This window comes from Cygnus olor, chromosome 11 (genome assembly GCF_009769625.2).
Source record: "Cygnus olor isolate bCygOlo1 chromosome 11, bCygOlo1.pri.v2, whole genome shotgun sequence".
NCBI classification, from domain to species: domain Eukaryota; kingdom Metazoa; phylum Chordata; class Aves; order Anseriformes; family Anatidae; genus Cygnus; species Cygnus olor.
This window is the reverse complement of record NC_049179.1, coordinates 9,664,483-9,690,657: the sequence shown is the minus strand read 5'-3', so window position 1 is coordinate 9,690,657 and position 26,175 is coordinate 9,664,483. Positions and strand designations below refer to the sequence as shown.

Genomic DNA, 26,175 nt, shown 5'->3' with positions numbered 1-26,175 from the left:
AACAGAGGTAGCCACAAGAGACCTTGTTTGTTCTGGCTCTAAATTTGGAGTACAGAGGCCAATACAGCACACCTCCCATTTCCAACTAAAAACAGCATTGGTGATACTTACTTGTCTGGACACAGCTATTACTAGCTCATGGAGAATTCCCCTGTAATGAGCTGCAAAAGCAGTGAGATTTTTGTGCGTATTAATTGTTGGAAAGCTTATTTCCTCTCTTCCTTGAAGGCCTGAAGGAAGAACATTTACACACCAGACCTAGACAATTTATTGTTCTCATAGCACCGTTGCCCAGGAGGAGGTGATCGAAGACACAAATTGTTATGCAGGGGGAATTCATCGCCAGGAGTGGCTGGAGATACCACTGGGAAGTTAATACAGTACAGATTCTGTGGGGAATTTATACGCATGAGCTTTCTGTAGATGGAAACCAGCCCAGTGCAGCTGCTGGCAAACCAGGCTCTAACCTGCTGGATGGGCTCCTCTCCCTGCTGCAGGTACATGAGATCATTTCAGCCTCCCCGATGAGGGGAGGTGCAGGCAGAATACACAGCAGCTGCTGGTGCGCTGGGATTACCTCCTACACAGCCACATCACTGCACAAGATGTACTCTTCTCCATCCCATGCCCTTCTCATCAAACTTCATCAGAAGGAACCTGCAACACCACAGTCCCCCAGAGTTAAAACTTAAGTACAATTTTCTATTTGTAGCATTTAACCAAAACTGCAGAAACATTTGCGCTCATGGCAGACAGCCTAAGCCAGAGCTTAACCCTTTCTTCACATCCCACTCTACTGGACTTTTAAGTATGTCGATTCCCCCTCCTCAGCCCCACATGCCAAATCCCAAAGGTTTTCAAGGTGTTAGATGTGTATTGATTTCATAGAGCTCCCAGCATACATTATGCATGAGACTGACATGCTAAGGGCCTGGCGATGCCACATTGTTTGATCTTCTGAAATCTCTTGCTTGGATGAATATGGAAAAGTTCCTCTTTGTTTGCTGTCCATTGATCCAGACGTTGACCCTTCTCTGTGTGCATTTATCTCTGATGATTTAATAATGAAAAAGACCAATAAACTGAGGAAAGGAATGAAGCCCCTTTAGGGGGACCTATTGCCACGGAAACATGCCATATGTTGTTGTTGCAGGGAACGGACAGATCAATAAGGGCTGCAGCTTCCAAGTCATCATGAATGTGTTGTGGAATGTAAAGGACTAAAGCAGAAAGACATGCACAAATTGTGGCATTATGAAGTTCAGACTCTGGCCCACATCCAAGGTCTAGCATGACTCAAATTCAAATGGTTGTGCAGTCTGTTTCAAATGGATCTGCACTAGGGAGCTCCGAGTTGTCTCAAAAACCAGGAATACTGGGCCGAAGTTTTAATTTGTACCCAAGCAGATGAAGGAAAGGGGCCATGTCTTATTTCAGAGTGCTCAGGCTGCCATTTCTTGGAGACATACAGGTAGACATCTCAAAGCCTACTTCTCTGAATCTTATCTTCCACGCTTACTTGCCAGAGTATAAACAGCAACTCACACAGGATTCGGTGCTGCAGGCACAGACTTTGCATATACAGAGATGATACAGATTTATGGATGCACACATACCTGTTCAGAGTAAACACTGCAGCAAGAGTGGCAGAGAACATATGACACCAACTGAGCTAACACACGTCTTCCACCAACTTAGCATCCCGCTGAGCTACAGGGATGACAGGCTGGCCTGTTAACTGTTTTGCAGTGCCATAGCTCCCTTGACATAATATGAGTCTACTTGAGATGAGGATGTCAGTCTCACCACCAGGAACCCAAATTTACTAAAATTAAACACTAAAATAGGGCAGAGAGATTACGTGAGTCACATATCTATCAGAATCACAGAAACACAGTTTAGAAATTGGAGGACAGTGGAGGGAACACTGTTCTTTCTGCTAGCTGCTATTTTGCATTGGATTGACAAATTCGTGTCCACATGCTCTGCGGTAGTCCACAAAGAGGTGACAACCGCATGCAGCAAACAGTTAAGTCATCTGCCAGCCTGAGAAAAAGACTTCTAGCCACCCAAGATGCTAAAAATGTCCCTCCTAGGTATTGCTATGCTACAGCTTGGTGCTGTTTAGTAACCACGATTCCAGCCCATTCTGCCCAAATGGAAAGCAGGGTGAAACACAAGGTCTCTTCTGACACCGTTCCCAAGTTCTCACAGAGGCTCCTGGGGACATTTGGGGCACCCACCACAACCTTTGAAGCATGCACCATCACGGTAACCGTCTCCACAACACCTTACAGTGGGCTTAAGCAGCCTTCGAAACATCTTTATGCGCAATTTGGCTGAGTAGCTGGTCATTTACATCCAGTTTCAATGAAAGACCAGCGAACAGAGCTGTTGCTCAGCTGCATGAAGCAATTTACTCAATGAGATGCATCTCAGCCTGCCTGCAGGATGAGGCGCACGTGCTCTCTCATGTGCTTTCTTCAACATCTAAAGTTACCAGGATTTATGGCTGGGACAAACAACAGCATCTGCCAGACATGGGTACCTGCGCACGCTTACCCCTTCGCCTCTGTGACAGCCGTGGATGTGCCACAAGGGGCCAGGGGAAAAATTCAATCTTTTTTTACCTGTTGAGTGGCGAGATGGAAATCCAAAATGCTGCCAGAGAGAGGTAATGGAAAGTGGTTTGTTTTTTTTTCCGTGGTCTGTTTGAATGCCCATGTTCAAATCTGTGCTACTCTGAAGGCCCAAAGCTTCCTAAACCACATGCTCACCAAGGAGAGAGAAAGCTGGAGTGACAGAACATGTTCCCTGCAGGTAGCTTTTGTCCCTGAAAAGAACACTTTACCTCAGACCTTGTGGTTATGCAGCACAGGGAGAAGCAGACGTGGAAGAGAGTTAACTCCCAACTTACACTCCCAAGTCAAATGCCTTCTTTGACAAGTATTGCTTCTGGGTCAAAAACTCTTTGGCCAGCACAGATGACAACTCTGGTGCAAATTTTCTGCCTACTCTGTGACCAAAAGTATGGCTTCAAGTGTTACAGGCTGAGGAAATGCCAAAGGAGCAATGTGCAAGAGTGCTCTTCCGTGGGGAAGAGCAGATGGGGTGGAGGGGAGTAAGACATGTTAAAGGGTAACAGGGCAGTGACTAGGTGTGTTTCAGTTTCAAAGGCAGAAAATATTTTTCCTTCCTAACTCCTTCTGGCTGCTAATATCAGACTCTTGTTTGCATTGAGTTATTTGGGCTGGAGTAGAGCAAAATGAATCCTCAAAAAGACTAATGCTGCTGGGACTTTGGGGCTACTCAGGTATCTAACACCCCAGACAAGAGATGAATGACCTTCTAAAAATGCAACAGTTAAGAAAAAAAAAACAAGTCCAGTAGCCTCTGATTATTTTAGGACTCAGCAGAAGCATATTGTGCAAGGGCTATGCTTATCTAAGGCATCCATGTGAATCCACTATCCCCTCTAAACATCGGGTGCTGAATTAATTACTGCATGTACTGAAGCAGCACATAGCTCACAGGGGATCTTTGCCTTTTGGTCTCTGAACTCTTTATGGCAGGGGCCAAGGTCTCACCATCAGCACCTGCCAGCCAGGGAAACTAAGGCACAGAGCAGCAGCCACTTCTTCAGGGCCTCCCTCACACACAGGTCCACAAAAGAAGGGAGGACAGAGGCCAGGAATCCCAACATTCACTCCAGGGTCTTAAGGGCACTCAGATCAACTCAGGAGTTAGCACTTGAGGTCCACAGAAAGGCAGTTCCTCACGCAAGGAGCCTCTGTGCTCCAAAGCCCTTTTCAATGTCTTAGAAACATTTATTCATCGTCTGTTCCTGACCTTCAAACTTTGGTAGAGAGGGCACATCCTTGTTGCGTGGTGGGGATTCTCCTCCATCAAAGCTCTAATCCAGGCTGCAGGTCTCAGTGACCCACACAGCCCTCTCTCTGCACCTCTTTGTTCCAGTCAAGAGACCTCCCTGAGCAAGTTGTCACTGCAGCCCCTTCTTTCCTCACCATTCAGAACGCCCACTCCAATCAACGGGAGCTTGCATAATCACTCTCCTTAAAACCACACAAAGCAGGCAAACACTGGTTGTAAAACACAGCAGCTTGCTGTAACTCTACCATAACATCGAGTGCTCCTCCAATATATATAGTACTTTTCTGCCAGAGGCATCCAGACAAATAGTGATGGGCACCATTAAAAAATGCTTAGATAAATCTTTTCCAGTATGGGCTGGGCTTGATCTGCTCTATTTAAGTCAGTGGAACACAGCCATTGAGCCCTGGGGGAGCAAGTGCCAGCCCTAAATCATTTCTTTGATTAATTGTTCTTGGGAAGGAAGAATTCATTAAGCATTCAGCTCAGCAATTAGAAATAAATATATTTTTAGAATGAACAACCTGCCAGAAACAAGTTGTTTCAGAAAGATACTCAGATTGATGCAGCCCATTTCCCATCAATACATACCGAGGAGGCTTCAGCCTGCCAGGTCCCGTCCTAAGCCAGAGGGACTTTGCAGGAGAAGGGAGCACAGCCCTGTCCCTTAGAACTAGTTGTATGTCTGCACAAGTCCAGTTCACATTCTGTGAGCAACTCTCTAGGAAATAATGTCGTTTCTCTGTATACTAGTTTTCCAGACATAAAATGGGAATAAATATCCTTGCTATTTCACAGAAATATTACAAAGCTATCTCTACAAACAGCTGGGACAGTGCAGATTTGACAGTGATGAAAAAACAGAAGAAAAAAAAAAACACCTGTCAGACATGCAACACAGTGAAAGTGAAGTAACAATCTCTTTAGAGCTTTTGGACATATAAGCAACCTATTTCCCACAGAATTCAGGTGTAACTGAAACATGCAAGTAGCTTTGTTGACACACTAAACAATTATCAGATGAACAGAGGGACAGGTACCTGTGCCGAGCCAGTGATAGCTGAGCGCTTCCCTGTCTGTTTAAGGTGCAGACCCAACAACAAATGAGGTGTAAATGTATATTTTAAATCTATCTGATTCTGTCTTACGTCAATCACTACAAGCTCTGAATCTGCCTACAAATAAGCTCATAGTCCTTGGCAACACGCAAAAGTGTTCAGAAAACAAAAGAGGAGCAAGAAGCAGGTCTCTCCGTTCTCTCAGTGTCTGCCCACCCAGCCCCGTGTGGCTGCAGACATGGGCAGCGATTGCCAGTGGTGGTGCTCCTGAAGGAGGCACAGTGCTGCAAGGCAGGGGCTCACCTCACAGCTCCAGCAGCAGGGCTCAGTGAGGACGAGGTCTGTTCACCCCCAAAGCCCAGAGGAGAACGTGCAAGTGAGAGCAATGGCACTTGGTGCACACCACAGCACCCTCCCCAGTCTAGAAGGATGTACTTCAGGTCCTGAGGCTGGAAGAAGAAACCCCCAAAGGACCTAAACCTGCTGTATTGAAAGTTACAACCACAAAGCCCATCCCAAGCTTCAAACTGTTGTGTCTTAAAAGGAAAGACATATCTTATCCTTTGCTTTCAGTGCCTGGAGGCAAGTCTGTTCCCTGCCTTGTTTTGGGTACCTATGATGGCAGCAATGTCTCAATGAATTCCAGCTTTTTCAAAAAGCAATCTAAGAACATATTCTCAAAGGACTTCTTCTCTGAGACATGAAATACACCTGTAGATTTTTACTTCTATGCATGCAGACTGGAATTTCAAGGCCTCTGTAGCAGGTGCTGACTTCACCTTTGATTTCAGCAGGAGCAGGGACGTGCTTGGGTATTGTGTAAATTAGCCAGAAACTTGTGTATTTCAGCAATGCTTGATTAGGTGAATTCTATGTGTGTTCGTTTGTTTTTTCTCTTTCTTTTAATTTTTAGTTAATGCAGTCCTTCTGTTTAAGAAAGCTTAGTAGTAGGGCTAGGGTTTTCCTCACCATTCTTTCAAATTCATCTTACCAGAAGTATATGCGATATGACTCAGCCCAGCTGGCTGGCACTCAGCAGATCACAGAAAGGCTGCGCAAGAGAAGTAAAAAGATGGTTCTGCCATGAGGGAACCTGGGAGGATGCTCAGCAAGTCATTCAAAACAACATCCTCGGCCCTCCCTGGTCCCACCGGGGCAGAGGTGCCCAAGAACATGGAAGGATCTGGATCTTCCACTCTCTGATCCTCCTGCCACGCAGAGAGAATGCGGTCCCCAGTTCAGGGGGTACCTGGAAACTACAAAGCCCTCATGTGCTACAGTGGTGGGGCCACGTAACTGCCTTGGCAGGTGAGCTTAAACTGAGAACCAGCAGTCGTTAAGGTACCTGTTCTCTGAAATTTTCCATTCAGCTGCCCCCATAAGGCTTGACTGGCACAGAGGAGAGTGGAATCGGGAGAAGTTGCTTCAGAAGTTCAAAATTCAAACTAAATCCCCACCACTTTGAATTTTAAAGCCTTTCCTTGATTCTTTCTCTTTGTGCTCAGAAGCCGGAGCAGAAGGTCTTTCCGCTGGAGTCCAGACAAAGCAGAGAGCAGATTAGCTCTGCTCTCGAGTATATCCAAAAACATTTTAGCCCATTAGATATTTGATTGTAAATTAGGGATCTCCTTTATGAAAGACATCACTGAATCAGAAATAGCTATTTTGTGGGCAACGAGCAGAAAATTCAGTGCTCTAAAATACTTCCACTGTAGCAACAGAGAGCTAGCCTCACTAAATCCGGCTTGGAAGATCCCCTTCACGAGCACCAAAACGTGAATGCAATCCCGTATCTCTCCCTGTGGTGTGACGTTAGCAGGTCTCAGACAGCGCTTGTGCGGTGCCCAGATGTGCCCAGCGGTATGGGTATGCGAGAGGCCAGAAGCAGCTCCCAGGAGAGAAGCTGATTCCCAGTGCCACCCCACTGGCCGCAATGGGTTCTCACCAAGGAATTTTGCTCCATACGTTCACTGATTAAAACCTAACTCCAAAGAAATGACAATATATCCTTCTGCATACACAAGAGCCCCAGAGTGTGGAGAAATAATTGCCTCCGGCACTGTAGAAAAGCTGGAGTGAAATGCAGCAATTAGGCAGTGCACCGCAGAACACCGCACAGTTGCTGCTTCAGGGCAGGGTCTGAATAAACTCGAGTACACCATTTGAGCTGTATGGGAATTACCTGGCTGCTTATGAAAAGCAGTAGTTTGCTCTGTCAAAAGCCATGGGTTTTGAACCATCAGGGTAGTTTATAATGCTACAAAACTATCTGATTTGGAATATTTTCCCTTTCTCTCTCTGAGCTAAGCAGGAGCATACCCATTTTTCCTTTGCAAAACAGTGGGCAAAGAGTGTGCAAGGAATCCTCTCCCCTCCTCCTGTGACCTGCTGTAGGAAAGTTGTTCCAGCTCAAACGCCTGCGAGCAGAGGTACAGCTGACCAGGCGGCTTTTCCCTTACTGGACTACAGATCTCAGTAGCCAAGTCTGGGGAAGATACAAGTTTCCACATGTCCATCTCCACCTGAAAAAGGCGCTCTCTCCTTGAAAACCACAGCCCCTAGGATGTGTGCAGAAGGAAGGCCTGCAGCCCACTGGTGGGACAAGCTGAGGACTAACATCAAGGCATCTTGTTCAGCTCTTTCACAGCTTGTCTCCACACATCTTATCTAAAGACTAGAAAGAAATGCTGATGGCCTACCATTACTGAGAAGATGTGTGTGTGATGATTGCACTAGAGGAAGTGTTTAAGAACGGCTCAGCCTCGTGAAAATAAAACCCTCCAGCAGCTGCCAAAAGTTCAGTCCCAGAGGGGTTACAGTTCCCAACCCCCCAGGTGGGCATGGCTTCCATGCCTCGGCATCTGCAGCAGGATGCAATGCTCATGGATGGGCACTGTCTTTCCTCTCTGTGCACAAACCAATGCCTCCATCATCTCCTACCCACCACAGGGTGTTCTGCCTTGCACAGAGGGTTGTGCTGACCGGGGGATTGAGCTTTGGAGAAATGTCACTGCTTTTTGTTCCTCTTTCAGTTATGGGAGACAGAGGACTGGAGACATCTGAGGTGCTTAATGGTGGGAAGAAGAGAGATAAAGAGACGCTGGTAGCCTAGGTGTGGGAATTATCCTCCTGTGGTGCCTGGGAGAGTGTTCCTTGTACAGATGTTTGACACGCTCAGCTCTGCTTTGCACTTCTCACGCACACATCTCTCACGAGGTGGTGTATTATTAGATGCACCCCCGATGTTACGTATTAATTTCCAAAGCAGACTCATTCACACACACATAACACATCCACCCACATGCAGTAATGCTTAGACAGACACAAAACCATCCAGCAGCCAATTATTTGGGGTGGGAACAGCTTGCATTAGCTCATGATGAAGCTTAGCCTTAATTCTACTGAGCTAGAGAGGCTGGGAGCTGTGCGTTGGTCTCCTGACTGACTGCAGATCTCAGAGCAGGGCAGATGATGTCAAGGCAAATCTTTTTTTGTCTGCAGTGCAGATTTGGCTGTGTGAATTTACTTGCAGATGAGGCTTCCAGATCCCCTGTTCAAAAGCACAAGCCCTAGGCCATACCCACATCTGCCACCGCTAGCCTAAATTCCCCTTGGTGCTGCAAAAGGAGCACACAACCAGCAGCACTGCCCTTGTCTAGGACCTATGCTTTGGCCACCTCTCCACCAATGCATGTAGCCAACAAAAAGCAGGAGGAATTCACCCCATTTGGGTGATGGATGAGGATTGTCCATGGTGCAAAGCAGAGCCCAGTCATAATGGGAATTCACCGACATGTTCTGAACGACGTTACATTATGTGGTGTTTTGCAAAACTGAGGACCAGAAGCTTCCCAAAGCAGTCAGGGCTGAGCCAACAGACCCTGCCAGATCCGGAGCTTGATTAAAGTATGCCTTTGACCCAGAAACTTGCTCCAACTCCCAAGCATGGGGCAGGCCCCTCAGTTGCTCTCTAACCAGAGCACACACAGTGTGTCACCTTAACCGGGGCTGACATGATCTGAAGCACACCTGGGCATGCACTAAAAGGCAAGGGGCAGAACTGATCGTCCAAAAGATTCAGCAGTCGCTGAGCTCAGATGCTGTTTTCTAAAGCTGCTGTGCCAGAGAAAGAGACACCTTGCCAGCTCCTGTGCCAGACCTTCCATCCAGGAGTGTTTACTGAAGTCAAGTTGTTGCGTCTCCCACGGAGAAAAGCAGCCCGCCTTGCAATACACATGACCGGTGAGGAAAAGTTGGAACATTTTCTTTTTACAGCATCTCCAAACCCCGTGCAGGGGCTGCATAATTCTCATTACAGACACAAAAGACAAAATTCTCATCTCCATTCCCTGTCCAGACTTTTTACCCATATTTTTTCCAACCTAGTTCCAAACATGCTACACAATATAGCATCATACGTGGAACTGTAAAGGTGCTGGCAATAAGTAACCATTATTCAGAAATCACTTAACAGTGCATGGATCTACTAATTTTTGTGGTCCTAACAACAAATGGACAAGAGATGTAACCAAATCTTCAGCAGCACTCAGAGTAGTATAGTCATGAAGAAATTCTCACGGAACTGCCTTCTAAACCATATACCCTTGCTGACATCTACTCTGAATCTTTTGTTATGTTAAAATGTTTTAAGAGGTCTACAGCCTCTTCCCTGGCCCCTAGCAGTACCATGGCTCCATTGCCAAAGTTGGTGAAATCAAGGCACAAAGAGCATTGCGTTCATGGTTCCTCATAGTGTCAAAACCAGATGCCTGACCTGCATTCCAGTTTGTCCTTGTACCTGCTACACATTGCTCATGGTCCAAAAGGCATCCGCAGCTAAATGAGCCTGGGAAAGCGATACAAATGAGTTTGTGTTGGCATCAAAGAGAACAGCCCATAATCTGTGGTCTACACTGGTCCTTCCTCCTCCCCTTCCCAGTAATTCACAGAAAATCAGGGATGGAAACAAATGTTCCACTTGTTATTAATAAAAGCGTAACTTGTGCATGCATTAGTGCTTTAAGGCAAAGAGGGAAAGATCAAGCACCAAGAATTTGTGCTTAACAAAAGCAGGTTTGCCATCGTTAAAAAAGCTGCAGAGAGTCAGCCAGTGTTATCATTTGTTATCGCTCTGCCTGTCAGGAGAGCCAGTCCAAACCCTGACACTGCCAGGCAGCATCACCTTTGCACCGCTTCCCTACGCCTAATGCAACTGCGGTGCCTCTGCAGAGCTGCAGGATGTCACTGCGCTCGCTCAGCCCACACCCTGGGCTCTGCACCATCCCTTCCGCCTACTCACGAATGGGGACAGAGGTGAGACCACCAGGAGTGGGATATGATAAACTGGGGCCTCCACCACCTCCTGTCCCCTGGAGACGGGCATGTACACACGCATGCACCAAGTCCTCTGCAGATGAGCCATCACGCCAGTAACAATGTTAGTGCTGTGATGAGTTAGCACCTTGTCCTGAAATCACGTGCAAAGCCACGGCTGGGAGGAAGGGACTTACTAATGTGGAGTCCCCGAGTCTTTGGAATGTAGCCGTTATCTCCCTCGCAAGCTCCAGAGTGCTGATAACTTTGCAAGGCATTTCTTTCCCACACCCAGGCAAATCCAACTGTGCGCCACCAGGCTTTCCATCCCCCAGACATCAGACCGTAACAGTGCCCTGCAGCTCTGACTAGGAAAATGGGATCCCACCAGAGCCCCTCTGCATACAGTCTCACTGGAGCTGTGTGCAGGATGAGGAGTTACTCAGCGTACAGTTGCCGATCTCCTGGCAATCACCAGAAGCTGGAGCACAGCTGTGAAAAGGGATAAAAGAAAAAGGAGTTATAGCTCCTACACTAGGATCAGCTGGCAACCTGCAGCACCTCTCCTGCCTCTAAGCTCTTTCACAATAGATGCATAAACACAGACAACCTCTCTGTCCAAAGAGGCAAAGATTTAAATCCTTAATTAGCACATTTGGACAAGTCACCACAAATGAGATTAGCTTTTGTGCATCGCTGGGGAAGCAGTTGTGCCCCTATAATGTCCAAGGGGTGGGCCCTCAAGCTGACCTTGGAATTCCCCTTTGAATGCTCATCCACTGTGCTCTCACTCGCAGCATCTTCCCCTGCTGCATGCAGCGTCTCTTCAGGAGTTAACAGCCTGGTTTACTACAGCCTGGTGCTCAAACTAGGCACGGGGTGACCATTTTGATGTCAGCCGCTGTGAATATACTGCACGGAATGAATAATTTCAATTTGTAAAGGGACTTCCCAGGTAGCCAACCATTCAGCAAGGAAAAGGGGCAGAAAAAGGTCTCTGTAATAGCACCTTGTTAGCCCAGCACACAACTGCTTTCTCTTCTGTATTTCTGGAGTCCTAACTGCTTTGTCTGCTGACAAAACCCAGGTTTTAGTGCTGTCAGCACTGCAGAGCTGTAGAGCCACGCAGAGCCAAGCCGCGTTCTCATCTGCCTTGTACATCACCAAAAAAATTGCCCACTTAAGCAATGATACCTGAGCAGTTCATATATACAGATATACAGCAGCTCTGGTTTGGAGACCCCAGGACAAACTTGCTGCTTGGTCAAGAATTCTCTCCTGACTTGCAGGCTGAAAAGCACCTTGTGTTACAGCCATCTCTCTGCAAAATGCTCAGTTAATGTAGGAATGAGTGCTGTATTGCTGCTAGACAAAGAGGTTATATAAACATTTCTGAACAGAACTTAAATCAGCCCTATTCACCATAATAACTCTGACTCTTTTATAACAGGAGCAAGTAAATCTCATGCAGATATATACCACGCCTCACCAAGATGGTTATGGTGCTGCCAGCCAGATGCTGCCTGGTTTGAAGGATGGCTGGGGATGCTGCCCCTGCATCGGCAGCTGCAGGAACGCATGAGGATACCGAGAAGCACCAAGGGAGGAGAAGAGGCCTCAGGTCTCTCTACACAGAAACAATCCCATGCTCTGTTACAAACCAGGGAAGGGATAGAGCAGCATTCGGCAGACTTGGGGGCTTTTGTAATTCTCCCTCTTGGTCTTGAGTTCTGGAAATTGCCTCACCCCCCTGAATACAGGAACAGCCTGGACCTTATCCCAACACAGACCACGTGGCATAAACATTTTGGGGTGAAATCTTGTGCTCTACCAAGCCACTTCCCTATGGAATGGCCTTTCCCTTGCTCTCACCGGTGGAAATGCGGTTTTTTGAAGTTCTCAAAGACAGAAATGGAGTTGGCACCTTCTTTTTGAGTGACATTCATCTGTAGGTAAATTGATTTAATAGCTTGTTAGAGTGCTAATTAGAACCAACAATAACTCAATTGACCTGTAACTTCCTTGGCACCAACAGAGCTTTCAAAAATAAGAGAAAGGACGAAAGCTATGCTCTGGCAGAGATAAGAGCTCAGATAGTTGGTTTTGAGAGCAAATGGAGGGATTCATGGGCTTGCTAATGAGATGCTCATAACACATCAGAAACAAAGACAAATTTCAGTGGTTCCAAGCTAAAATGACACTATGTTATCTCCAGACAGAGATCACTCTTTTATCTGTATAATAAATGAATTTCAGTGCAGTAGCAGTACCGCTACAGCAGAAAAAAAAACTGAGTGCAACAGAAAGCACTAGCAGTTACCTAACCACAATAACACCATGCTGGAAACCCAAGTCTACCTGCTTATAATAGTACTGAAACGTCCTACACTGATTCTGTGTGCGCCTACCAATAAACACTTCTGGAAAACACATTTTTCCCTCAAATAAAATCTGTTTCACACTTACGCAGTGGAGATTGTGCTTCTACATAAATTCATCGTTTGAAACGCTTGGCTTCAAGGATGGATGTGTTTCAAATTTAAAAAAAACAAAGAATGTGGGTAGAGTTTGTCTAAACATTGCTGGGCTGAGAGCATCCAAGGATGGAGAAAGGGATAAAGTGGAGAGGTTTGAAATTACTAGGCAAAATGACCACTGTTAAACCAGGAAGGAAAGCAGGGACTGAGAATACTGAGCTTATCTGAAGAGTCCAAGGGATAATAGCAACTACAAATACATAGAAGGAGAGAAAACAAATGCGGGGGAGACGCATTTGGAAAAAAAAAAAAAAAAAAAAGAAGGATAAGGGGATAAGGACTGAGACTGGCAAGGGAAGGAACTGGTGTGAGAGAAGTGCCACTGACACCGGGCTGAATAAAGTGCCAAGCACAACGTACTGCAATTGGACATGGGGGGGGGGGGGGCGGGGAGGGGAGAAGAAGCATTACTAAAAGCTGTGGTGAGGTGGAAAGGAGTAATCAAACGAAAAACTGGGCATGAGGACCTAGGACTGGCTGGACAAGAAACATGTTACAAGAAACCTAGAAAACGGAGATGGGAGTGGTGAGATAAGCAACACAAACACTGAAAGTGAGGGGTAGGGAAAACAGCAGATTGGAAGGAGCGGGGCAGAAGGCATCATGCTTGGGTACAGCGGAGAAAACAAACAGTCTGTAACACAGAGCACGTTTCCCTTCGAAGCCTGGAGAGCTACCCAAGAACCTGGCACATCATTGCCGCTTTGCTGTAACTGCCTGCTACGGGCATTGCTTAATTGAGAGCAGAGGGCAGTGCAGCATATCCTCTCAAAGGTCCATCGCTGCTAACGAACCCAGGGACATTATTATGATGAGGATGGGGATTGATTTACCTTAACAATTATACAAAACCACTATATTAAAATTAGACTGCAAAGTCAAAAGCTTCGGTTATGAAATAGCAGAACGGAGGTTAGCTGTATGTATTACATTACAGTCATTACATGTTTCAAAATAGTTCTTCCTACAGAATTCATTCAAGATGAGAGGAAGGGCTTGAGGCAGACATGTGGGGAAGAGATTTTCTATACGAGCTCATTTCTTGCACAATCTGAAAGGTTTGCAATAAAAGAGATAAGGAACTGCAGGACAAGATGTGATGGCTAAGGCAGATGAGTGCTGCCCTGGAGATTCTGTCTCTGCCAAAAAGTTCCTGCAGAGGTGTTAGGCAAATAGCTCAATCCAAAACTGGAACTAGAATAATATTTGTAGGGGATGATTAAAGAGGACACTATGTCACTGTTCACAGCTATGTTTTGTGGAGTTTGATTCTTGACAACCCCCTCCTCTTTTTTTCTTTTTTTTTTTTTTTTAAACTATAACAGACAAACTAACAGACATCAGAGGCTTGGGTGGGATCAACATGCCTCTTTCTCAGACTGGCTGCTCACCAAGCAAGTCTAAGAAATGGTCCAAATCCGAAATGTCCCACTCGTCTTAAAGCATCAGATACTCTTAAAACAGGCAGCCACTACCTCTGTGCCCTGGTCTTGTGGGTCACAGCAATGTCCGGTTCCTTACTGGGCACCCACAGAGGCTGAGCTCTGAACATAAGGCATGCTGTGGAGTGCTACACGCTCTGCAAACGGGTCCTCGGGTTGACTATACCAAAGTAATGCATGTTCTTGACCTCGCTGTCTGTGAGCCTCTGTCACCTCACTACAGACTGGAGATGACAGTACTAGTTCCCTAGACAAGGTGTCAGGAAGAGAAATGATCGTTTATTGCTTTTACAGTTGAATACTTCCTAAGTATCAAAAAAAACCTGTTTTTTTCATACTAGGATCTGAATCAGATGAAATAAATATGCTATCTTACAACAAGAGATGGGTAAAATGTTAAACAGCTTTTTGCAAAGGAACAGCCATCCCCGTGTGCACTGAATGAGGCCTGGGCTTCTGCGGAAGAGAGAATGTGGTCATTTATTGGCAGAGATTTGCACCAAGGGTCTGAATTAAGTTTGTGCAGGAAATCTTAATCATGATATTGTCTTAAATCTCCATGTTTGCTTTAGTATTTATTCATATGATTTGATCTCATTTTCTGCAAGTGAACAAATATGAAAATACTATAATATTATATGATTATGATCTTAAAACGTCTTATGGTGGTACACTGAGGCGTTTCATTTACTGAGACCTTCCTGTTTTCAAATGCTGCCTCTTATAGTACCTGAACATGTCTCCTACAAATAACTATATCCCCACAACAAGCCTCTAGCACGGGATTTTTTATCCTCTGCTTCACAGCCGGAGCACGAAGCTTGGGGTGACTCGCCCAAGGACATGAGAAGCATGGCTACCACTAGTTTGGTCCCCTTCATGGTCAGGAAACCACATTTCCTCTCCTGCAGCTTGATTCACAGTCCACTGAAGACAACAGAAGCCTAATCCATGTTGCTCAGCAGGATTTGGATTATCCCTCATGTTATTCCTGCTTGGATTCCCTTGTTCAGCTCCAGCAAAACTGCCCTGGGAATTGGCAGGAAAGTTCTCTGCAGTAAAGACAGCAAGATCTGACTTCAGGAACATCTCCCTTCCTCAGCTAGCAGTGCCCCCACATGATTTTAAGGCAACTGCCATCGGCACAAACAAGAAAAGACAGGCAAATATATGAGCTGCCCACCACCAAGCCAGTGCCTGATTTGCACTTTTTGTTTGTTTCTAATGACTGGCACAGGTTCTGCTACTAATGCAGTCGTTTCCCCTGCCTTTCCCTCCAAGCAGAGGTTTCAGTGAACCAGAATTGCAATTTGCAGTACATAAGGCTCACACAATGGCTAGCTTTCATTTTACTTTCATGTGAGCAGTGGGCAAGTCACAAGATCAGCATTTGCCATTGTGGGCAGCCTTTGAATGTGGAGAGGCATGAAGGCAGGCACAAGCAGCAGCATTCTGGGCAGCAGGTAGAGAAAAGAGCGTTATTGTCTGAGAGCGGGAAGACCAACACCCACCTAAGTGAACCGCCAAAGCCAGGAGTGTGCTGCATGCTTCACAAATTGTTTACCCTCTTAACAAAATAGCAAAAAGCTTACGACTGAAAACAATCTCCACAGACAGAGCAGCACCCTGTGAGGCACTCTGGAAATCACTTCTGTTCAGGAGAGTGGAAAAGAGAAGCATGCACCCTTCCCATTTTTGCTCAATCCTGCCAGTGCAATTGGGGTCAGTGTTTAGTAGTATAATTAATAAATCCCACTGATTCCCCAAGGGAAGTGTCTGACTGACACTGCTGAGAGGTCTGGACCAGCACGAAGGGGAGCAAATGATTTTGTTCTTCAGAAATTCCCCTACCTTACACATTACACCTCCACATCTATTTCTGTTGGTGCCACATAAATCTCCCCAGCTCCTGAGCAGGTGTGGGGGTCTCACAGAGGAAGCAAACGAACAAAAGGGTCTGTTTGCAGATGTTGTGGTTTAGCCCGGCTGGCAGTCAAACACCACACAGCCGTTCGCTCACCCTCCCCCCTCCCTCTCCGGGATGGGGGAGAGAAACGGGAAAGTGAAGCCTGTGAGTTGAGATAAAGACAGTTTATTAAGACAGGGAAAAGAATAACAACAATAATAATAATAATAATAGTATTAATAGTAATAATGTGTACGAAATAAGTGATGCACAATGCAATTGCTCACCACCCGTTGACCGATGCCCAGCCTATCCCCGAGCAGCCGGCCACCCCTCCACCCCGGCTAGCCACCCCTATATATTGTTCAGCATGACGTCAGATGGTATGGAATACCCCTTTGGCCAGTTTGGGTCAGCTGTCCTGGGTCTGTCCCCTCCCAGCTTCTGCTGCATCCCTAGCCTGCTCGCTAGCAGGACAGAGAGAGGCTGAAAAGTCCTTGGCTTGGTGTAAGCACTGCTCTACAACAATTAAAACATCAGCATGTTATCAGCGCTGTTCTCATCCTAATCCAAAACATAGCACCCTGCCAGCTACTAGGAGGCAAATTAACTCTGTCCTAACTGAAACCAGGACAGATATCCACCCCTTATTCCATACCATTTATGTCATGCTCAGGTTACACTCTTTCCAATACTTTCTAATTAATCACCATTTTCATCTATGATATATAGCAACCATGGTAGCGGTGACATACAGTGTTATATGATGATTAACATATTATAATTCAACTCATGGGCTATTCTCACCCAGTATTAGGTCCCCTTGAGGTACACACCGGACCTCCCCATTCTCTTGCATTACCCACCAAGTGCATCCAGGTCCCCGAGCAAAAGCAATCCCACGAATGGGCTTGCCTTTTCCTGAGGCGGGAGTAGCCCAGACTGTCTTACCCAGCATGTTTCTTACGTGCACTACAGGAACTTTATCCCCTTCTACAGTGCGTAACAGGTTTGATTGGGCAGGTCCAGCTCGGTTGGCAGATCCTCTAGTATTGACTAACCAGGTGGCCTTTGCCAGATGTGTTTCCCAATTTTTGAATGTCCCAGCACCCATTGCTTTCAGTGTAGTCTTTAACAGTCCATTGTATCGTTCAACTTTCCCGGAGGCTGGTGCATGATAAGGGATGTGATACACCCACTCAATACCATGTTCTTTGGCCCAAGTGTCTATAAGGTTGTTTCGGAAATGAGTCCCATTGTCTGACTCAATTCTTTCTGGGGTGCCATGTCGCCATAGGACTTGCTTTTCAAGGCCCAGGATAGTGTTCCGGGCGGTGGCATGGGGCACAGGATATGTTTCCAGCCATCCGGTGGTTGCTTCCACCATTGTAAGTACGTGGCGCTTGCCGTTGCGGGTTTGGGGGAGTGTGATGTAATCAATCTGCCAGGCCTCTCCATATTTGTATTTCAGCCATCGTCCTCCATACCAGAGAGGCTTTGACCGTTTGGCTTGTTTAATTGCAGCACATGTTTCACAATCATGAATAACCTGTGCTATAGTGTCCATGGTCAGGTCCACCCCTCGGTCACGAGCCCATCTGTATGTTGCATCTCTACCTTGATGGCCTGAGGTGTCATGGGCCCATCGGGCTATAAATAATTCACCTTTATGTTGCCAGTCCAGGTCCACCTGAGCCACTTCAATCTTAGCAGCCTGATCCACCTGCTGGTTGTTTTGATGTTCTTCAGTAGCCCGATTCTTGGGCACATGAGCATCTACATGGCGTACCTTTACAACCAGGTTCTCTACCCGGGCAGCAATATCTTGCCACAATGCAGCAGCCCAGATGGGTTTGCCCCGGCGTTCCCAGTTGTTCTGCTTCCATTGTTGTAGCCACCCCCACAGGGCATTTGCTACCATCCATGAATCAGTATAGAGATAGAGAACTGGCCACTTTTCTCGTTCAGCAATATCTAAGGCCAGCTGAACGGCTTTCACTTCTGCAAACTGACTCGATTCACCTTCTCCCTCAGCAGCTTCTGCAACTCGTCGTGTAGGACTCCATACAGCAGCTTTCCATCTCCGATGCTTTCCCACAATACGACAGGACCCATCAGTGAACAGGGCATATTTCTTCTCATTTTCTGGTAGCTTGTTGTACAGTGGGGCTTCTTCAGCACGGACTACCTCCTCCTCTGACGATATCCCAAAGTACTTGCCTTCTGGCCAGTCCATAATCACTTCCAGGATTCCTGGGCGACTGGGGTTTCCTATTCGAGCCCGCTGAGTAATCAGTGCAACCCACTTGCTCCATGTAGCATCAGTTGCATGATGTGTAGAGGGGACCCTTCCTCTGAACATCCAACCCAGTACCGGCAGTCGGGGTGCCAGGAGGAGCTGCGCTTCAGTACCGACCACTTCCGAAGCAGATCGAACTCCTTCATATGCTGCCAATATCTCCTTTTCGGTTGGAGTATAGCGGGCCTCAGATCCTCGGTATCCCCGACTCCAAAACCCCAGGGGTCGACCTCGAGTTTCCCCAGGTTCTTTCTGCCAGAGGCTCCAGGTGGGGCCATTCTCCCCGGCTGCGGTGTAGAGCACATTCTTTACATCTGGTCCTGTTCGGACTGGCCCAAGGGCTACTGCATGAACTATTTCTTGTTTAATTTGTTCAAAGGCTTGTCGTTGCTCAGGGCCCCATTCAAAAGCATTCTTCTTACGAGTTACTTGGTAGAGCGGGTTTACAATCAGACTGTAATTTGGAATATGCATTCTCCAAAACCCCACGACACCTAGGAAAGTTTGTGTTTCCTCCTTGCTAGTTGGTGGAGACATAGCTGTTATTTTGTTGATCACATCCATTGGAATTTGACGACGTCCATCTTGCCATTTTATTCCTAAAAACTGGATCTCTCGTGCAGGTCCTTTAACTTTATTTTGTTTTATGGCAAAACCGGCCTTCAGAAGGATTTGGACTATTTTCTTCCCTTTCTCAAAAACTTCCTCTGCAGTGTCACCCCACACAATGATGTCATCGATGTACTGCAGGTGTTCAGGAGCCTCCCCCTGCTCCAGCGCAGACTGGATCAGACCATGGCAAATGGTAGGGCTATGTTTCCACCCCTGGGGCAGCCGATTCCAAGTATATTGGACTCCCCTCCAAGTGAAAGCAAACTGTGGCCTGCACTCTGCTGCTAGAGGGATGGAGAAAAATGCATTAGCAATATCAATTGTGGCATACCACTTGGCTGCCTTTGATTCCAGTTCGTACTGGAGTTCTAGCATGTCCGGCACTGCAGCACTCAGTGGTGGCGTGACTTCGTTCAGGCCACGATAGTCCACTGTTAGTCTCCACTCACCATTAGACTTTCGCACTGGCCATATGGGACTATTAAAAGGTGAATGGGTCTTGCTGATCACTCCTTGGCTCTCCAGTTGACGAATTAGCTCGTGGATGGGAATCAGGGAGTCTCGGTTGGTGCGATATTGCCGCCGGTGCACGGTTGTGGTAGCGATTGGCACTTGCTGTTCTTCAACCCTCAGCAACCCCACAACAGAAGGGTCCTCTGAGAGACCGGGCAAGGTAGACAACTGTTTAATGTCCTCTGTCTCTAAGGCAGCTATGCCAAAAGCCCAGCGGAACCCTTTTGGGTCCTTGAAATATCCTCTTCTAAGATAGTCTATGCCAAGGATGCACGGAGCATCCGGGCCAGTCACAATACGGTGCTTTTGCCACTCATTTCCGGTTAGACTCACTTCAGCTTCCAATACAGTTAACTGCTGGGATCCCCCTGTCACGCCATAAATACAGATGGGCTCTGGCCCTTTACAGCTGGATGGCATTAGAGTACATTGTGCACCGGTGTCTACTAGAGCCTTATACTTCTGTGCGTCAGACGTGCCAGGCCATCGAATCCACACAGTCCAATAAACTCGGTTGTCCCTTTCCTCCCCCTGGCTGGAGGCAGGGCCCCTCTAGTCCTGGTCAGAATCTTCATTTCTGTGTTTAAAAGACTGCCTGCTAGAAGTTGGAGCAGCAAACTTTTCAGAGAACCCCTTTCTCCCGATTGTTTTCTTTTGCAACTCACGTACCCGTGCCTCTAGGGTCTCAGTAGATTTTCCATCCCATTTTCTCATGTCCTCTCCATGGTCACGTAGGTAAAACCACAGGGTGGTGCGGGGTGTGTACCCACCATATTGTCTTCTTTGCATGGATGCACGTTTACCCCTAATAGCTGAGACGCTGGTTTGTACAGGTGGGGAAGAAAATACACTCTCTTTAAGTTGCTGGACCTCTTCAAAAAGTTTCTCCAAAGTATTCTCTTTTAGTTGGTGGCCACTGGTTTGTTCAGGTGGGGGGGAAGATAAATTCTCTTTAAGTTGGTGGAACTCTTCAGAGAGTTTCTCCACAGCCGAGACGCAGGCCTGTAGGGAAGAGGAGAGATTTCCTTCGTACTCCCGGAGTTGTTTAGCCATGTCACCCACTGTGGGATCTTCACCGTTTTTCCAGGTTATTATTGCCAATGTGCTGGCCCATGTTGATGGTGCATTCCGTACAAACTTCCGCCATATGGGTCGAGTACACTGGACTTCATCTGGATCTGTGGATGTTTGTGCATCGTTTAAGTCCTTATAAATTACTTCCCGTACGGCTAATTCCCTCAGGTACTGAATTCCCTTCTCCATGGTGGTCCACTTGACTGGTACACATACAAGTTCTTCCTTGTAGGGATACCTTCCCTTCACAGCTAACAGGAGACGCCTCCAGAGGCTGTGAGATCGTGCTCCATCTCCAATTGCTTTGTCAATGCTTGCATCTCTAGCAAGGGATCCCAACCGCTTGGCTTCCCTGCCCTCTAATTTCACACCATTGGCTCCAGTGTCCCAGCACCGGAGCAGCCAGGTGACAAGCTGTTCACCTATACAGCGACCAAAATCTTTTCGCACATCTCGTAGCTCACGCTGGTATAGGGTTCGGGTAGTTACTGTTGACTTACTGACATCCTCATCCTCATCTTCATCCTCCTGCACACTTGATGGCCCAGCCTCGTCTTCTCCAGACCCAGACTTAGCAGAAGACTTTCTGCGTTCTAAACGACCTGAGTCTCTATACCACTTTTTCACCTTTTCTACAGGGGCAACTTGCACTGCTACAGCTCGCCTCTCCGACCCAGCCACAGGGTCTGCCACAGGGGTTGGAGTACCCTCTGCAGGGTCAACTTGCACTGCTACAGTTCGTTTCTCCGACCCAGCCACAGGGTCTGCCACAGGGGTTGGAGTACCCTCTGCAGGGTCAACTTGCACTGCTACAGTTCGTTTCTCTGACCCAGCCACAGGGTCTGCCACAGGGGTTGGAGTACCCTCTGCAGGGGCAACTTGCACTGCTACAGTTCGTTTCTCTGACCCAGCCACAGGAGTGGGAATGGCTGCGGGAGCTGGAGCCGGAATGGCTGCGGGAGCTGGAGCCGGGACGGCTGCGGGAGCTGGAACGGCTGCGGGAGCTGGAGCCGGGACAGCTGCGGGAGCTGGAGCCGGAACGGCTGCGGGAGCTGGAATGGCTGCGGGAGCTGGAGTGGCTGCAGGAGCCGGGACTGGAACGGCCGCAGGGTCTGTCACTAGGTTGATAGTAGCATCAATTGCAGCTCGATAGGCACAAGCCAGACCCCAGCACGCCACAGTGATTTGTGTCACTTTGGAACTGCCAGAGTCATGACACCTTTTTTTCAAGCATTCTACCAGTTTTTTAGGATTTTGCAGTTGTTCAGGGGTGAATGTCCAAAACACTGGAGGTGCCCACTGCCCTAGAAACCTGCCCATATCCTCCCACACTCCCTGCCACTCGCAAATATCCCGCCTCAAGACAGATCTCCGGATGAGATTCCTAAGTAGTTGTTTAACCTTAAACAAAACCTGAAGCGCATTCAGGAGACATAACAACAAGAACATGCTGGTCTGAGTATCCCAAGGATATTCAACATCTTGGAGAGCTACCGTAACTAGCTCGGGGGATAAGAGGGTGGTGAAGGAGGAAGGGAGAGTGAACAGGTAGGAAAAAATATCTTCCCCTGTCCCCTCCAGAGACTGACTCCCTGATGAAAAAAGGCAATAGGTGTAATTGCTAATAGTTTCTGAGATATGGTTTCCGAAGTATAGAGTCGACGACAGTGCTGAGTACAAATACCAGGTTAGAGTCATGACCAGATACTTCATCATTTCATAAGCCATCGTTACACCACACAGTACCATAACAATCTTAAACCAGGGCCCGGAAAGGGTAAACAGCACGACAGGGAGCACATACAGAAAGTAACTTGCTATAAAACTCAATTTGGGAAACAGGCACAGCAGACTTGAGATTAAGGCAATCAACATTGTGACTAGCAACTATTAAGCAGGTCGAATACTTATACCAATTTTAGTTTAACACACTCTGGTCAAATCTGTCGATATCTCAACCCTTCGAGCCCCACGTTGGGCGCCAAATGGGCTGTTGTGGTTTAGCCCGGCTGGCAGTCAAACACCACACAGCCGTTCGCTCACCCTCCCCCCTCCCTCTCCGGGATGGGGGAGAGAAACGGGAAAGTGAAGCCTGTGAGTTGAGATAAAGACAGTTTATTAAGACAGGGAAAAGAATAACAACAATAATAATAATAATAATAGTATTAATAGTAATAATGTGTACGAAATAAGTGATGCACAATGCAATTGCTCACCACCCGTTGACCGATGCCCAGCCTATCCCCGAGCAGCCGGCCACCCCTCCACCCCGGCTAGCCACCCCTATATATTGTTCAGCATGACGTCAGATGGTATGGAATACCCCTTTGGCCAGTTTGGGTCAGCTGTCCTGGGTCTGTCCCCTCCCAGCTTCTGCTGCATCCCTAGCCTGCTCGCTAGCAGGACAGAGAGAGGCTGAAAAGTCCTTGGCTTGGTGTAAGCACTGCTCTACAACAATTAAAACATCAGCATGTTATCAGCGCTGTTCTCATCCTAATCCAAAACATAGCACCCTGCCAGCTACTAGGAGGCAAATTAACTCTGTCCTAACTGAAACCAGGACAGCAGATAAGTATTCCAAGGAAGTGAGAACAGTGGAAAGAAAAAATCCAAAATCTCAAGTTGGGACCGAGTGGAATATTTTCCATTGTTTTCAAGCAAGCAGCAGCTTCTTTTTCCCGTGAAGAAGTTAACAGATTACTGGGCAGTGAATAATGTGTAGTTCTATTTACATCCACTGTTTGGACTATTTTGGTCCTTCAGATAGCGTATCTGTTCTCAGGCCTTTCTAAAAGCAGCATGCTCCACTGTTTTGCAAACAATTCTGGAGAGCAGCTCCAACCAATATGCTTCACTCAACTTCAGACTAGATAGATCATTGTTTGTCTGGAATTTTTTTTATTAAACCGATTTTACTAGATCAATGCTTCCTCTAAGCAATAAATTGCAATTCTATCTATCCACTGAAAAAGCTCTCAGAGCCTCAGATAAATCTTGATCTACACATTGGTTCTGCACTGATGTGCAATCAACCACAGATGCAAATAAACTCAAGTAACTAGCACTTAGATCTGAACCTTGGAAGAGGAGCTAGTACTCTTATTTTCATTAGAAATCGCTAAGATGCCTTTTAAGTGCTGCCAGAACTAGTCCACTGCATTAGTCATGAGTACTCAGTGGCACTGAGTCTGGTTTTTATAAAGGTCATTCGGTGTCTTTTCCCCTCACAATGGACTAAAAGCAGAAATCAACAGAGCCTTAATCTATATTAATTTGCTTTACTCTTTGAGGGTCATAGATTTGCCACTGGAATTAGCTATATTAGATGCTAAAATGATAATTTAATGAGACAATGATGAAAGCCTCTGTTCTATTCTAAAACCGGAATGCCTCTCACATAGCACGAAGGAGAGTTACTCCATGAAGTCAGAGGAATTGCACAAATGTAATTTTACAGCAAAATCGAGCTCTGCTAGTCAGGGTCGGAGTGTTCAATTCAAAAGTTCACGTCTTGAGCTGTACATAGCTGGAAGTCATGAGGTCTGGAGCTCTACCAAAACACCTGGAGACGCACCTCACTCTCAGAGGTGAAGCTGGTTTCTCCAAAAAGACAGCAAAAAAGATCAGGGGCTAAGTATTTATTAACTTTAAACTTGTACACCAAATGCTACTGTACAGCTTTGGTGACAATGCAAAGTGCCAGATAATGGAGACTCGTGCCTCTCACAGCATCCTAATGCTCTAGGATTTGCACCCATCTATAGCAAGGAGCAAGCACGCCTTGTACTGCGTAATTTGCAAAGCAGCAAACGGAGTCCTTTGGGCCAAGGATATAGCTCTTGAAAATATCTTGGTCATACCTGCTCTGTGGCGCAATCTACTGCATTTCGGAGGTCAAGAAATGTTACTCGTATTCATATGAGTTGTTTCCAAGAGAGATGCTTTGGTAGCACTCAGAGCAGAAGGGAATACCTAATCCGAACAGCATCCGGGAAAGCTCCCATTCTTCTCCTTCAATGCCGCCATTGTTCACAGGTTATTTTTCATGAAAGTCCACGCATTTTCTCTAAGTGGCAGTCACATTCAAACAGATATGCTGCAAGTGACCTAGAAACTGGGGTGAACAAAGTTCCCTGGAAAATGCACATACTGACCATACAATAGTGTATCCAACTCCTTCCGGCCTCTTCAGATGTTTGTCTGCACAATCAATACCACTGCCCCATCTGATGCTGATCCATAATAGTAGGGAGGAAGCACATATTTGTGTGCTCGGCTTCTAGCATCAATTTAGAAGAAACACAAAATGGCAAGCTCTCAGCGTACCTGGAATCTGACACCAGGCAGACAATTTCTCACACCAGGGCGCAGATATCCAACTTTGCTTTCTCTACAGAAATGCAAAGCTACGTTGCAGAGGATTTTGTTCTTAATGCTAACAAGTCATACATGGATACATCTGTAACTGCCTGCATGTGAACATTTGCGTGTTAGCACACTGTATGATCAGCTGGCTTGGGAGAGTGTAGCTTGCCTGCGTATTTCATTCTTTTGTGTAAGGCTAGGAGTGGCCCTACAGCCAAGTACCTCACAAATAAAAACTTGCCTGATAATTTGCTATGCCATTTTAAGGAATAAGCACTGGTTCACTAGGAATCTTCAAAAAATTAACTCTTAGGACCATCTCACCTTGGGCAAGGTGGCTACCTCAGCTACTGCCACAATCCTTCTACTGAAGTTTGCCAGTCTGGCTCTGTGCTGGAAACAGCCATAGAGACGGAAGGGCATAAATCCGTTATACAGATACATAAAAGATATACAAACTGAAGGCTACTTTAGGATAAATCCAAATATGATCCAGAGACTAAATCCAAAATTACTTTAAGATGCAACACACAGAGAGCACTTTGCTAGAATAATCCAAGAAAGCACAGCAGTTAGTTTTTAACTCTAGGCTTGTGGCAAATATACTAAGATCTGTAGCCAAGAGAATAAAATTGGTTTGTTCTTTCTAGAGCTAAACACTCTCACATTTCTCTGTGTTTGTGAGGTATTACTTGACCAGTCACAACAGTGAGGCAATTTTATACTCTTTCCAATCTGGGTTTGAATAAGATTGTACTTACAAGGACTGTGCATCACGATGTAGCTACTGGAAACCCTCATATGCTCGGTCAGCTCTATGCTTGGGACACTTGACTGCGCTGAATTTAAATGACAGTGCAGTCTTCCAATTCACATAGCCTTCTAATAAAGTTTGTTAATCCAAGCAAGTATCCAGGAATCTGTTCAGTGCCAGTCCTGAACCTTCTAAGCTTGTTAAATCCCTAAAAGGTAGTGCCAAGAGGTTTCTGTCATTGGGCACCAAAATCCATCCTGCAACTCCTTCCTGCAATTATCTCGCTAACTATATTTTACTGAATAAGGCAACATTTCTTTTAGAGTCCAAGAATTCAATAAAATCACGTAATTTGATGGCTATGTTTGAATAACGTGCTTCTACTGTGTGCTTTTAAATGTGAAATGTAAG

General features: G+C 46.5%; 1 protein-coding gene across 6 annotated transcripts in view; it reads right to left on the bottom strand.

Annotated features, from left to right (window-relative positions):
* HCN4 (hyperpolarization activated cyclic nucleotide gated potassium channel 4) overlaps positions 1-26,175 on the bottom strand; it is a 164,209-nt gene that overhangs the window by 90,942 nt on the left and 47,092 nt on the right. The window lies entirely within an intron of this gene.